The sequence below is a fragment of the Thunnus thynnus genome, chromosome 21, assembly GCF_963924715.1.
Source record: "Thunnus thynnus chromosome 21, fThuThy2.1, whole genome shotgun sequence".
NCBI lineage: Eukaryota > Metazoa > Chordata > Actinopteri > Scombriformes > Scombridae > Thunnus > Thunnus thynnus.
In genome coordinates this window covers 13,996,858-14,011,461 of record NC_089537.1, presented here as the reverse complement: position 1 = coordinate 14,011,461, position 14,604 = coordinate 13,996,858, and the positions used below count along the sequence as shown (strand labels likewise).

Here is a 14,604-nt window from a genome sequence, read left to right as displayed (position 1 = left end):
TAATCCAGATGTGGTAGAATTGTACTCAGCCATCCACAAACAATATAAAGACAGTTGGAAGCACCTTGCTTGCCAGAAAAAACAAAATATAAAAGCTTCTGATGCACACAAATGATTGAAAGCAGACCCAGAGCAAGAGATGAACATAAACGGATGTTGTAAAATATGCTGCAAGGCAACACATTTGGAACTCAGTACTTTGGGCACAATTGTAGTCAGAGCACATCCATTGCTTTCCACTTTAACTTGGCAATAGAATGAACAGCTATAGAATACCCAAGTCTAAAATGGAAATCAATATTCAAGTACAGCTTTTTGTGAAACCACCAGTCTCATCCTTTGACAAATTTCCACCAGATACTTCCCCTGGCTTACAGAAAACAAACAGCCGTCTCTTTCCATTGTTAAGTTGTTCAAGGTGCCTTGGCCCAGGTGCAGTTTTAGCAGAACAGTCTGTGGCCAGTGAATGAGCAAACCCCTCAATTACTCCAAGCTAGCTCTCTGATAACTCCCATTCAACAAAATGGGCCCTCTAATTGCCCTGACCAGTATTACCTGTTCTGTGCACTATTCTTCCACATTGTTTCCTAGGCAACTGGAAGTTTTTGTGACCTATAAAAAGTTGCTACTCCTGTAACTGATCCGAGGCTAGGCGGTTGGTTGTTTCCATGGCAGGCTGCTGAGCTATTTATAGGTCTATCTACTGTAGCTGGTACTAGTAGGCACAGAAAACATTACTAACAATTTGATTCATTGATTTAGAAGAAAGAAGTTCTCTTTTGCTTTTGGTAGACTAAAAGTCAACTAGAGAACTGACTGCATGTTTTGAGAACCAAAAACACCTGGGGCTTCAGCAATTGAGTCACAAAGACAAGAGGAAGAGGGCTTCACACTCTCTCCCTTGTTTTCCCACTTTCTTTTCCCCCCTTAATGCAGAAGCGGATCCTTGTAACAAAACGTAATGTTTATTTTGGAGTCAGAGGCAATACCCTGGATGACTGGAATTTCTTTGTTGTGGTTTCGTTTGTGTTTTCAGGAAAGACGCGCAGAGCTGCTGGTATTGATGAATCATATGTTCATCATCAGAGGTCCTTGGCAGTTCAACACGTCTCTCTTCACTGTGTGTGTCTTTATCAAAAGGTTAATCAGGGGAATCTTCTACATTAAAGTGATAATTTACCTCTGATTCACAGGGTGGAAAAGGTGTATTAATTATCAAAGGTGTCATGAAGAGATATCCCTTAGGGCAATTGGCAGTGGTTGGAAACTTAACTCTAAATCTCTAACTTTTAGCTTACTGTCTTTATACACTGCACATATAATACGTTTCAATATTAATACCTCTATTTTGTCTGTTCCATAGTTGTTGACTTAATATACATGTTGCTGCAATTGTTTCATATTGTCGTCGTCCCCCCCAAAAAAAAAATCTAATTTCAGGTCAGGACCTGTAGCCGTTGGCAAATAAAATATGAGCTGCTTGTTTTATAACCAAACATGGATACAGTAAGAAAGTTTTGAGTCCACAGAGAAGATTTAAAGAGGCTATGCAATAGATGGAATGAGATGGACCCTTAAAAGAGGTGAGATATCAATGAGAATCCATTTAGTTTATGGAGCAGATACATTAACTTAACTAACAATCAATCATTTCTGCCTTTAAAGCTTTTTAAAGCACGTAAATCTGACCTGTCAATACATTTTCAGCTTCATGCTCACTCTTAACACCATTGTTGTGGTTACTTATCTAAGACAGTCCGTTTGTTACTTCCCCCTTTGAAATGCACCTTTTACTGTGCTGTCTACCTCGTGATCACAGTTAAATTTCATTAATGCTGCTTTGCAACATATATAATTCTACAGTATCAGAAGATGAAAAGTTTCCCAGAAAAACTTATAGCTGTGGACTATTAATGGAAAGAGCACTCTCAAGAGTGAGGCAGACAACAGGATTATTGTTGCACTCAATTTTTGAGTTTGTCTCTTGTTGTTCAGCGTCTCTTTTTTGGTGCAGTAAAAAAGGCACATTTAAGTTAAATTATTCTAGGGTATCATGCATTAGCCTGTTAAATTATGTTAACAGAGAAATACTGTACCCCGACATGCAGTTTACTGCCATAGAAAACTAAAATATGAGAGTGTTTTTCCTCAAATCACTTGTAAGCAGTTCTAGCTAGATGAGATAGAACACATTTTTGCACAAGTACAAAGGGAGAGTGTGCTGTAAGGAGTGCATTGCAAATTCCATTTCCTCATAGAGGAAGTCACCTTTTAGCGGGGCCACTGCTGTTCCGAACACATCGAGGGGAAACAAACATGGAAAGTTGGCATATCATTTAGTTCAGTCGGTTCTATTGATGTCTTCCACAATGATATGTTTGTCCAAATGAACTGCATTAGGAGGCTGCAAAGCCTGAGATTTCAGGGAGGTGGACTAGCATTACAATTAGACAGAATTGGATAGAGTGAATTGGTGTTTACATTCAATGAATTACTGTTGTATTTGTTATTTCCTCCCATTAGTAGTCTCCTCACTTGGATAATGCGATCTTTGTTTTATCATATGTAAAGTAACTAAGACAGCTCTTCCTGTTCAATGGATATTGATAGTGCAGCAGTAGTGCTCTAGTAAAAACAATAAATGAAAGGCTGTCTCCCTCACTCGTAATGACTCCAGTGACAAGTACCAGACACATGTACAGAAGTCACCAAGAGGTACTTTGCAGTAAGGTATTAGCATATACATCAGCACTCTTCTCTCATAGTCCTAAACTGCGATTATCTCATTAGCTATTTTAGAACTTCATGTCATGCTTCATGTCCCTCTGACACCAGCATGACTGGGGGAAGCTACTAGTTGGGCAAGCTGCTGATAGTTCACACTGTCCTCAAGGCTGTAAAAAATTGTGCAGCTCAGCACGTTTCCCGCTGTCCTATAAAATGAGTGACATTTGGTGCCTAGATAATCCAAGCTTCTGCTTTTTTAAGTGCACACGCAGAAGGAGGCAAGGAAGACAGATAAGCCCAGCTGTTAAGTCTGCCCAGGAGTTAAAAATTACTGAAAACTGGTGTCCAATGGCAATGCACATTCATCACTGCAAATACCCCCGTTGTGTTTGCTTGCACTTGCTTCTTAGAGAACAAATGTGGATGTAGGTTAAATATAAGTTATTTTCCGGTGTGTAGTATTTCTGTTTTATTTATGTGGGATAGCTAGCTGATTGTTAATACCCCTGGCTTAAATAGCCTTGTCTGTGCTCTTGTACCGTCCCTTGGCACACACAGCACCATAACTTGAATGTGGAAGCATATTCTGTCAGTGAGACAAACCACTGGCTCATACAGCACTCCCTCTTTTGTAACTGTATTTAGTCACTAAGCAGAATGGCACAGACCCAATCTAAGTGGCTTTCATCTGGCCAATTCAAACAGACGTTTGACCCCAGACATTTGCCTAATGTGTTTTTGTTATGTGGACTCCTGGCTTCACAAATGTCACAGTGGCTGGACTAGTGGGGGTTTGGCGAGTGACTCAGGGGTTGGTGGAAGGGGGGTACAGGAACAGGGAGTAAGCCTTAGGGGAAGGGGGTTGCAAGCAACTTATGTCTATAACCTCTGCATTTTGTACTCTAACCCATTGGGAGTTGGTGGTGTGGTGAACATAAGTTCCCAGTGATGGCCAACAACCCCCCCACCCCCCCTCCCCCTTCCACTGCAAGCCTGCTGATCAGCGGCCGGCCCCGGCACTCTGCTGACCTGGGCCCAACTGGGCAGGCAGCTGTGGAGGAGACGGGGAGTGCCACATTTCTGGCCGCCCGGGTTGCACAAGTCAGAAGCCAGTCCCAGACAGTTGGGGCAGCCCTGACAAATGCTGCCATTAGAGGGGTGCTGACAATTTATTACCAAACATATTGGTATTTTAGGGTGCAGCTGATTTAGATTTAGTGGCATTGCTGGTTGAGGCTCTGTGACTTAAGAACTAGCACCAGTAATCTGGCCTTCAGGTTTAATGACACAGCCGACTCACTGCCCCTCCTCTACTTACTTACAATCACTGATATCTGCTCATCTTGCCAGATTATAGTTTTCATCAGATTCCTTAGTAGTTGTATTCACAATCAAAATATGCTGCTAAGCTATGGAATCTGGGCAGAGAAGCACAAGAAGGCTTGTTGTAGAACAGTTTTAAGAAGAAAGAACTGTTCTATCAGGTTTAAATGTGAGAAGTTGAACTCAAGTATATAGAAAAAAAAAAGTATTTTTTCTGCTTTTTTGTCCTACAAACCTGCACCAGTGAGGTGAAGCTTTATCCAACACTGAGTACAGTGCATTTACGGGAAATTCATATGAGATCATTTATCCACTGGTGTGAGGAGAGTAGCTGAGAGATACAGAATGGAAGCTTTGTCGTTTTGTTGAAAACTGGTGGAGGCAAAGGGCCATACAACTTTCAACTAGATGACACAATACTGAGGACCGGCAAAGGCAGCTCAATAGAACAACAATGACCAGAGAGAAACTGAACATTTGCCTGCGATTTAAATGAAGCAAATCTAAATATGAGTATATTAATACATTTGCCTTGTGGATATGTTCATATCACAAAGACAAGCCAAATTAGGATTATTAAGTCCATATGGTGTTAAAAATGCTGTCATATTGATAATAATCTCTGGTATAAATTAAACAGTATGTTGTTTAATATTGTGATGCCGATAACAATACGGCTCAAATTTGGTCTGTTTTTATTTAAAACATTACAAAATCACGCAAGCTCAGTTTTTGCCACACAGTTTTCATCTATTGAGAATTACATAAGCCAAGCAGTTGGTAGCCAGAACAATCACTGAACTAAAGGAAATTTTAGATGACATTAAACTGCCTCTAAAAACCATTTGACATGAGATGTAAAATTGAGCATATTTTGCAACTGCACGCACTATTTATTCTCCTCAAATTTATTCAAAAAATGATTTTGTTGGAATGTTTGGAAGAAAACGTATCTGTATCAGAACTGTCCCTGTGTTTTTCCAGTTTATAAATTGTAAGCAAAGATCAGTGACAGCTTCACAAGCGATGCGGACTACGGTGTAAAAAGGGAATTGCATAAAGTGTTGATGTCTGAGTTAAGCTAAAAACATTTGTTTTTAAATGATGCTCCATGCAAATGCATATTAAGCCTTACTTTATGGTGAAAGTTGAATCACATATTAATGAAGAAAATCAGATTCTAAGGATGACATGAATCTCTGTATATATATATGAAACAAACCTCATTCATGTGCCTTATTAAGCTGCATTTACTCTTCTCACTTGCTTTATCTTTTAACGGGCTATATATTCTAAGTGTAATGCCCGTGGTGATACTTCCAGCTGTAGCGATGTCTCATTCTGAGTAATAGGTCTCTAAAGTGTGCTTGTTTGGCTTTTTTGGGGCCATTGGAGAGCAATAAAGTGTCTGTCTGAGGATTTTCGGGGTCCTCATAGACTTTCCCCAGGTGTGCCTCACTGGTCATAAAGTATAACTTGTCTCTCATAGTATATGGATAAATGTGTCAGGTTAGTGTTCTTTAGCTAAATACTATTTAGCATGCACTGTTATTTTTAGCACAACAAATACAAAATATAGACACTTGGAAACCCTGGGACTTTTTTCTACTTCTTTCATTCATCATACAAATGAGTATTTAACTTAATTCAAAACATGTTCTCTTTGTTTTGTTTGGAACCAAGATGGCTGCAACAATAAGGTCACTCTGTTAATTTAAGTTTGTGACGTCCACTGAGGTTAACCATTTCCTTTGTTCCTCTCTTGCCGTAGAGGAAAGCTCCCATGTATTTTCATGTTGAGGTATGCACAGTGTTTACTTTTATCACTGCTCCTCGGCGAGGCAGGCCAACCTGATGTTTATGTTTATAAGGAATTCTGGCTTCACTCGGAACTTTCATTCACCACTTGAAAGCACTTGACTTGCTACTAATTTACCTTAAGAGACTTCAAAATTATCTGTCTGCACTGTCAAAATCTTTTTTGTGGTGACAACTTATCATCAAAGATTTTCTTTAGAATTTAATGAAAGCCTGGTAGATAGATGGGTTAATGTTATATTGTATATGTTTGAATCCTACATGCAGAAAGACATCTTAAACTCAAGATAACTTGTTTTGGGGCCTCAAAATGTGGGTTGCTTTTTGTTTTTGCTTTGATTGGTTTAGCTGTCTTAAGTTAGTATTACAGAGTTCACATGAAAATACAAGCAGTTGGAATGGAGGAGGAATGGAATAGTATTGAAAATGATCTTGAATTTCCCTTGGTCATCAGTGCTGCTTTGCTTTACCAAGGATATGTCACTCTGTGCAGCTCAGTTATTTTCAACAGGAAACTATGCACATTAAATAACTCAGGAATATCCAGTACCTGCACTTACAGAGCTCTTTGACAAATTGCCATCCAGCAACTTTAATGTCCCACTTGTGTCAGGGGCAAGCCTAGGGGTTGGGAGGTTTGTATTTTCTCCTTAGTCAATAGGTGAACACTTCACCTGGTAATGCCTGTATAAATATATAAAAAACTGTTATTTTATCCCAAGTTATCCCAAGTTTAGATTTCCCGTCTTGGGGGACGGACTTGAGTGTAATGCTCTGTGGAGATGTATGTCAAAAAAGGAACTTGATCCTCCCCAATGTGTGACATTGTATAAACACTGTAGTAGCTCTACCCAAACAAATTTGCAGCATATGCATATGAAAATATTGCAACTGTGTCACCAGGGTGTTAGCATTTCGTTTCATCTGTACCATTTGATCCCTTGTCACACCGGTTATGCTGCTCTCACACTGTTTATGTAATCTTTGTCAAGATAAGTAAACTCTTAAACACCAACATGTTCTTCTTTGTGGAACAACAGGAGGAAAAACTCACCACAGTTTAGGATCTAAAACTTTCCAAGTACTTGGGTTCCAGTTTGATGTACATTAACTCTCCATTCCTTATCTCAAAAACCAAATCAGCCATTTGGAAGTGAGTCTATTTTCATGTGTGTGAGAAGTTGAGTGGATAACCTGTTGGCAGTGGAGGACAGTGGAGATCTCTCTTCACTCTAAATTGCAGGCAGGCATCCCTGCAACCCCACATGAAGACCATTGAGTCCCATCAAGATAATCCTTAATAAAGAACGGCTTCACATTTAATCTTAGCAAACCTCTCAAATTTCTTACTTGATATAGTTTTTGGCAAGTGGCGTTTTAGCACTGATGTCAGTTGAACAGTATCAGTGCATCTTTTGTTAAGCTTCCATTTGGCAGATGTAGATTGTTCTATTAGGTTTTTAGGTTTTTATAGTTGCAGAATAGACTATTTTATTGTTCTAATGTGCGCATCAAATTAGGTTTTCTTTGACTGAATATGTCCTCTTAAACTGTAGTGTTTTGTACATATGAATATTTCTTATCAAATGTTAAACGAAAAGCGTTCAGCAATTTGTGCGAATGCATAATTCTAAAACTCAGCAACTCAGCTTCTTGTAAATATACATTTTCAGTTAAACCTACTTTTCATGAGATCGTTTGCATTTAACAGCATTGCATTCAATCCTGTGGAACATGAAAATAGCAATCACGAAACATCCCCAGTAAAACTACTGGGTTGATTGGAGCCTTGATTCAAAACATACCATACAGCACTGCATGCAGCTGAGGAGTGCGAGGAAAATCTGAGTTTTGTCGTTGAGACATAAACAACTCTGGATAATTATACTGTGCAATTTGAAAATAACTCACTTGCAAAATGACATCTCAAGCTAATTTTATACAGCTGCTTATTGAAATAGAGAGCGACAGAGTAAATGCAGTAACTCAATTGGCATGTGTACCCCTCCGCTATTAGAAATAGTTACTTGAGATTCCCCAAGCATCTATTAGTCACTTGAGTTATAAAGAATCTGTTCAATGTGCAATATATTTCATGCACAGATATTGAAACATGATCCTATGGATTTACCTGTGGGCAGTTGATTTGGAAACGGAGGTAGCACTTGCATTTCCAGCAGTCCACATCATTACTGCAGTGTATTTAAATCAGGAGCAGTGCAGCTCGATTCTATTTCTGTCAGCTCCTTGTTGACTGCTGCTGCAGAGGTTGGGTTTGTGTTGACCTGCTTTCAGTACGGGTTGTGAACTCTGCAGCTATTAGAGATTGAGAAATGTAGTAGTTCAGTAGTTGGTTGACCTCATGCCATACAACAAAATTATTTGAATGTGCTCTGTTAGTGCAACACACGATCATTTTTTATTTCTTATAATCACCCACTGACCAGCTGGTAACAGAGACATACAAGCACTGCATACACAGGCCAACAACTAACACAGTATACTATTCTTCTAGCCGTGTGTGTTCTTCTTCTTTCACCACTTCTTTACCATAGCAAACGTATGATTTCCTCTTTCTTGGTAATCATTTTTCAGTATTGCCATTGGTATTTCACGCACAGTTTTTATCCTGAGGAAATTAAACAAATTAGAAATGGTCCATTGACCTTTCAACCATTCATTACACAGAATTGATATTCTTTAAAAAAAAAAAGGTATGACAGATTGATGTAAAAGCTGTACAAGCCTCATCACCAGCTTGAATAAGTCACCAGTTTAAGCTCATCAGTAGCAGCATGGCCTTGTGTAGCAGCTTCGCACAGTTGAAATAATAACCTGGAGCAGACAGAAGGCAGTCATTACCTTGCACACAGACGCGGTGTGTATGTGTTGACGGAAGACTTCCACTAGACTGCTGTTGAGACAGAGAGAGCTGAGCCGCTCGGCCGCTGTTAAACCTCCAGCTCCCCATCACCTAAGCTAATGAGCTAAACCCTTGTTTACCCTCAGAAGTCCCTCTATGACAGAGAGAAATCCAGCAATGACCTAAGACACAGAAGAGAGAGCAAAAAACGCGGTTTGTGGCGAAAAAAGGAACATAACAAAAACAAGGGAGAACGAGGGGGAGAAGAGAAGTGTGGGCCCTCGGGGTGTGTGAGCAGAGCCTGGTGTTCCAGTGGACAGGCAGGCCGGTGGAGAGATCTGCTATTTCATTGTCTTAGTCTCCACTGATACAATCTGGAGAGGACTCTATTGCTTAAAGCTGTGAGTGAATGACATATGGGGAGCTAGTGTGAGGCACAACTCCCCCGTGCCTCCTCCAGACCCAAAGTCTTCCTGTGAGAGAGCACCAAGCAACTTTTCTGCTTTTTCAAACGGCAGCAGCCTCCCTCTCCCTCCCTCATTCACTGCCTTTCCCTCCCTCCCTCCCTCCCTCCCTCCCTTGCTCTCTCTCTCTCTCTCTCACTCTCTCTCTTTTTTTCCCTCTTCCTCAGACACTCACAAGTCACTGCCTGAAGCAGTAATCAGACAACTCTCTTTCTCACTAGGACTGGGTCTCCTGAGATACCGCGCGGGGCTCCATGGCTTCCAACACCTAAAATGAAAAAGAAAAAAGTAGTCTTGTAGTTTTCATTTATTGTGCTACAGACTCTACCAGCACCTGAAGAACTGTTTTAGAAAGTTTGCTGTCCATTCGGCTGGACTGCCCAATCTTTCTGCAGCAGATTTTTTTTTTCAAATAGAAGATATAAGAAGGGATAAACACACAGGGGATTCAACCATAATTGTAGTGAGTATGACTTTGATTTCTATGTGGCGATTAATGCGTTGGTTTACAAATCTTGTCTTACTTTTTCTAATTTTTGAGTATGTCAGTGTGTGTGTGTGTGTGTATGTGTGTGTGTGAAATTGTCTCTTATTTCATAAATGTGCATCAGCATAAAATTTAGGACAGAATTAAAAGCATTATTGTCAAACAGAGCAGGTGATGAATTAATTTCTGAGCTCAGCTTTTCATTAATTGTTATGGTTTGAAAGAGTACCTACTCAATTTTTATTTTGATAAGAATTATTGTAATTCTTTGGAGTTATTCAAAAAAAGTAATTAAAATGGAAATAATATCACCTAAATGTTATGGTTTTAATCTTCATAGGAGTTTTAATTAATTTATTATGAGTGATAAAGAAAGGAATTGGTCAGGCGTTTTAATTTAAGTAAAAGTAAATACAACTCATGTCCTTATAAAGATGTCATTTTAAAAATGTAATATGACTTCATTTCAATAATAATTTAGATCCATATATTTGATAATTGCTACAAATCATATTATAATATGTTCTGTTTTTATAACACATGCACTATGTCATATAGGATTAGAAATTTAAATGTCCAGTTTGTCTACAAAAATCTCCATCAGTAACTATAGATGACATTTGTACAAAAATCTTTTTATTTGCTACAGATATAAATTGGCATCCTAAAAATGATAACCTAAAAATTTTCCTTGTTTGTAATTAAAAAAACCCTTTTGATTTGCAAAAAAAGTCAACTTTATTCACATGAGAAAATAATACTGTAGCTGCACATATATCTAAATTTCTGTTTGAAGTGTGGGATCCTTTTCTGTTTAGCCCCGTTTACATTTTTGATCAGGAAAGGAAAACATGCTGGAGCCTGCAGGAGTCCTTTTCGACTGGCAGAACAAACAAAACCAACACAGTTAAAGCAGTTGACATCTAATGCCATCTGCTGAGGCCAGGAATGCTATGAGGAGACCTGAGAGGCTCTCAGCGTCTGACCAAGACAACAGGCCCGACTCCCGGCCGTGCTGCGTCTCCACTCGCCAGTATTTCACGTGTAGTGCAGATGAGTCACTCGCTGTAATCACTAGCCTCTTTAATTGAAGGATGTTCTGGTTTAATGTTCTGTGCAGGATCACAGACTTACATCACAAGTCAGGGAATTATTGTGTGCGCGTCTGTGCACTTCATCCCTCTGAAATTTGGCTCTTTTTTCTCCTTTCCTTTTTCATCCTCTAATTCCTATCATTTTCAAACGCCTGCCCTTTTCGGTGTTTAGAGAGGTGTGTGTTAGTAGATGAAAGCGTGGAAATAGAGAGGTTAGGATAGGCTAGTGGGCCAGACTGCTTGCAGAGTGGCCTCCGTCCTGTGTAGACAAACATGACAGTGTGTGTGACCGCCTGCTGCAACCATTCACTCACACAATAACCTTATTTATTCAATTAGCAGATAATGAGCAGACTGATTTGGGGCTGTTTACACTGTGTATTTGCTTTACACAGAGGGAGAGATCAGAGTCTCTCTGCCTGGCTGCGTATCTCCATGCATGTGTTGCAGCAGTGTGTACAAGCAGGAGTAGTCGGCGATGACGGTGGCATTGTTTGCCCAAGGCCTGATGCCTTCCGTATGGATGTGTCTAGCCGGCCGAGCCCAAGCCCTCTTCTCTCAGAGTGCAGATTGAAAATGGTGAAAGACACAGAGGGCTAATTGATCCTGCCTCAATCGGCTATTTGTAAGGAAGAAGGAAAGGGAGAGGGGGGAGAGAGCGCGAGAGAAAGAAGAAGGAAATGGGGGACCTGCTATTAAGTAGCCTGATTAGTGGGCAGGGGTTGTTTACTAAATACTGCAGGGTGTTATTTTGTTAACACATCACTGTTTGGATCTGAAATATGTGACTGAAAGAGCAGGAAATGAGCTTTAAAGATTCTGGTGATTGCATTACAGGTCTTCAATCACTAATACCCACTCGTGTGTTTGTTTGTAAATGGCAATATGTTTACGTCGTGCAAGAAAATATGGAAGCTACTGAGTTGTACATCTAAACAGAAACCGTAGGGATCGTTGTATTGAAAACATGTCTTCAGTACAACATACTTCTGTACAGATCATTCAAAAATGTTCGCTTTTTGAATTTAAAAAAATACAGTCTTTTGGATAGCTTCTGCAAATTTTACAATATCTTCTGTTTCCCATCCAGGGCAGGTAATAATTCGATTAACGTAATAGAGGACTGTGTCAGATTTGAGAGAATTAGAGTAACAAGACACAAGCATTAAAGTGATAAAATCGTTAAGATTTGTCATTGGACTTGCTTTCATCTTTGTGCTGTAAAGTCTCCCTCGTTCTGAGGTGGTCATGGTGGTAGGCAGGTTGTGATAAAATGTGCACCTTAAATCTTGTTTGATGGCCTCTCAAAGGCGAACTAGCCTTCTGGAAATAATTTTGAAGGTTGAAGAGCACAGTATTAACAGATTTAATGTAGCTATTGAGTGAATTGCCGGAGCACCATGTCAGATTGCACCAAATGAGAGAGACAAATTGCACATCAACAAACACTGCAGCTGTTAATAATTGTGCTTTTAAATACAGACGAATTTTTTAATTGTCTGTGAAGCACTATATGCTTCCATAATTTGTCGCCTAAACTCTCATTTATTTGCTAAAAAGTGTTGAATAGTCTAGTACAGTACATCCGTTCTAATAAATGTGGATGGAATATAAACATAAAAAGCAACATTTAATTTTTTTTTATCTAAAAGTTTTTTTTAATAATGTCTTTTATTAGTTTTATTGTGTGTAAGAACAAACTCCTTCACACTCAGAAATCAAAGTTCAGAAAAGTGCTTTCATTGTTCAAAATGACATCACAATGTAATTTCAAATGTTTGTTTGTTTTGTTGTTTTTTTTTAACATGCAGCTGTTTTCTTAAATACTCGATTTTCGAGGATTAAAACACACGAAGCTATTTAATGTTACATTTGTTGGCAGCGGTCATTTTTTCGGCCACGTAAAGAGACACAAGTGAAGTGTAGCATTTTGTAAACTGTGCCTAATTCCACTCACATCTGTGTCCAATTGTTGTCTGCATCTACATTCTTTGCGAGTGGATTTATTTTTCCTGGGCCACCATGTGGATTCAGCTGACCAGCTTAAGTAGGGATTAGTTGTTTTAAAGTTAGATTTTGATTAAAGCATTGTTTTTCAAAAGTTGTAACTCACAACACATGCCTTACATAGTCCGTAAAATTCAAACTTTGCCCTATAAAATTAATATCCATTAAAGATGACACAGGGAGTGGAGAACGGGAAGCGTCCAAAGATATTAAGTGAAAATTAATATTTCTTTTTCAGTGTCTATTTTATTATTTTTATTTGCAGCAGAATCGTAACTATGTGAAATAAACAAACATGTTAAAATTTTGTGCGGTGAGATAACACTTCCCTTGAGAAAAGGTAGAGCCCTCACCTGTGTGGTGACATAGGTATATGTAGCAAATGAGAAGAAACCATTTGTGCCAGGTCAGACAGCCTGCATACTGAGATGAGCTATGCTAAAAGCTTGGCTGTGGCTATGTTTACCTTTGGAAATGCAGGTCTTGAAATAAGTAAAGCGAAACAAAGGGGCCAGCAAACAACCATGAGTGAAGCGTGTTGTGGCACTTCTTCTTCTTTTTTTCTTTCTCTTGATGACACTTCCAGCGCTTCATCTAGCCTGGCTTTGTTCTTGGTAGCTTCAAAGACCTGGCAGTTCAGGTTGAACTAAGAAGCACATCAAAGATGCTGAATGCAGCCCTTTTTTTTAAAAAAAATAAATATTTAGCGGCACAGAAGAAAGACTTGTTTTTGCTTTTAAATCCCTGCCCCCTCCCTTCTCCACTCCCATCCTCCTCGCTCCCCCCTCTCTCTCTTCACCTGGCTGGTTTCACCTGCTGGCAATAGCTAAGACACCAGCATGGTAATGGCTTCATAGGCCTGCACTGCTGAACAGAGAAACCAGCTACCACACACACACACACACACACACACACACACACACACACACACACACGCACACACACACTATACCACATCACTCCACCACAACACTCTCTCTCCACAATTTCCCCCAACTCTGTGATCGCTGTTAATGTGCTGTGGCAAAATGTGTTTCTCTTTCGTCTTTATGGCTTTTACCTCTGCGGACTTTCTTTTTCATTGATATAACTGTGTTTTTTTTTACATCCCCTCAGCATATTTTAATCTTGGGAAATGCCAGGAGGAGGCACCATTGTTGTCTATAGGTCCTAAAGAGAGGATGAAATGTAATGGTTATTTTTTCTTAGATGGCTGTACCATAAGCAGTAGGAGAGAAGGAAAATTGTAAAGCCGGAATGGTATTCATGAAGGCTTTGCCTTGGTGTGAAGAGCAAAGCCTGTTGGAAAAAAAAGGAGAAAAAAAAACTTAAGACCATGCATCTCATGTTACTTTGGCTCATGTAAACAGTCAGCCATTAAAAAAATCATGCCAGGATTTTTGAAAAAAAAGATGATGTATGTCTTTTTGTTTTTTCCTGACCAGTTGAATACCTTTGACCTTTTTTGGACCCTGTATTCCCATGGTGGGCTGGAGTCAAGTCTAATATAGTGTTATAGCCATGCAAGTATATGGCTCTTCTTGATGTTTGCAGAGAGACGAGCAGAGCGGGAGTGGACAGCAAAATGTAACTGTCAGCTAAAGGAGAGTAATAGAGGCATTCGTAGCGTCATAGGAAACATATGTGGCTCCATATGCTCTCCGTGTTCTTGTTTCCAGTCTCTTTCATTGTCTGAGATGCACCACTGATCTGGGGGCCTCTAAAGTGCCCTGCGTGTGTTATGTGTGAGTGTGCATTTGCACCACTGGTCTGGGGGCCTCTGAAGTGCCCGGTGCATGAGTGTGTGTGTGTGTACACATG

General features: G+C 39.7%; 1 protein-coding gene across 15 annotated transcripts in view; it reads left to right on the top strand.

Annotated features, from left to right (window-relative positions):
• The window catches only part of eya1 (EYA transcriptional coactivator and phosphatase 1), a 61,969-nt gene that overhangs the window by 13,292 nt on the left and 34,073 nt on the right, over positions 1–14,604 (top strand). For 12 of the 15 annotated variants that reach the window (XM_067578022.1, XM_067578018.1, XM_067578013.1 and 9 more), the window contains exon 3: positions 9,363–9,658. The exons of the other annotated variants lie outside the window; for them this stretch is intronic. The gene's annotated coding sequence lies outside the window, so the exon portion shown is untranslated. The remainder of the gene's footprint in view (positions 1–9,362; positions 9,659–14,604) is intronic. 15 annotated transcript variants of the gene reach the window in all.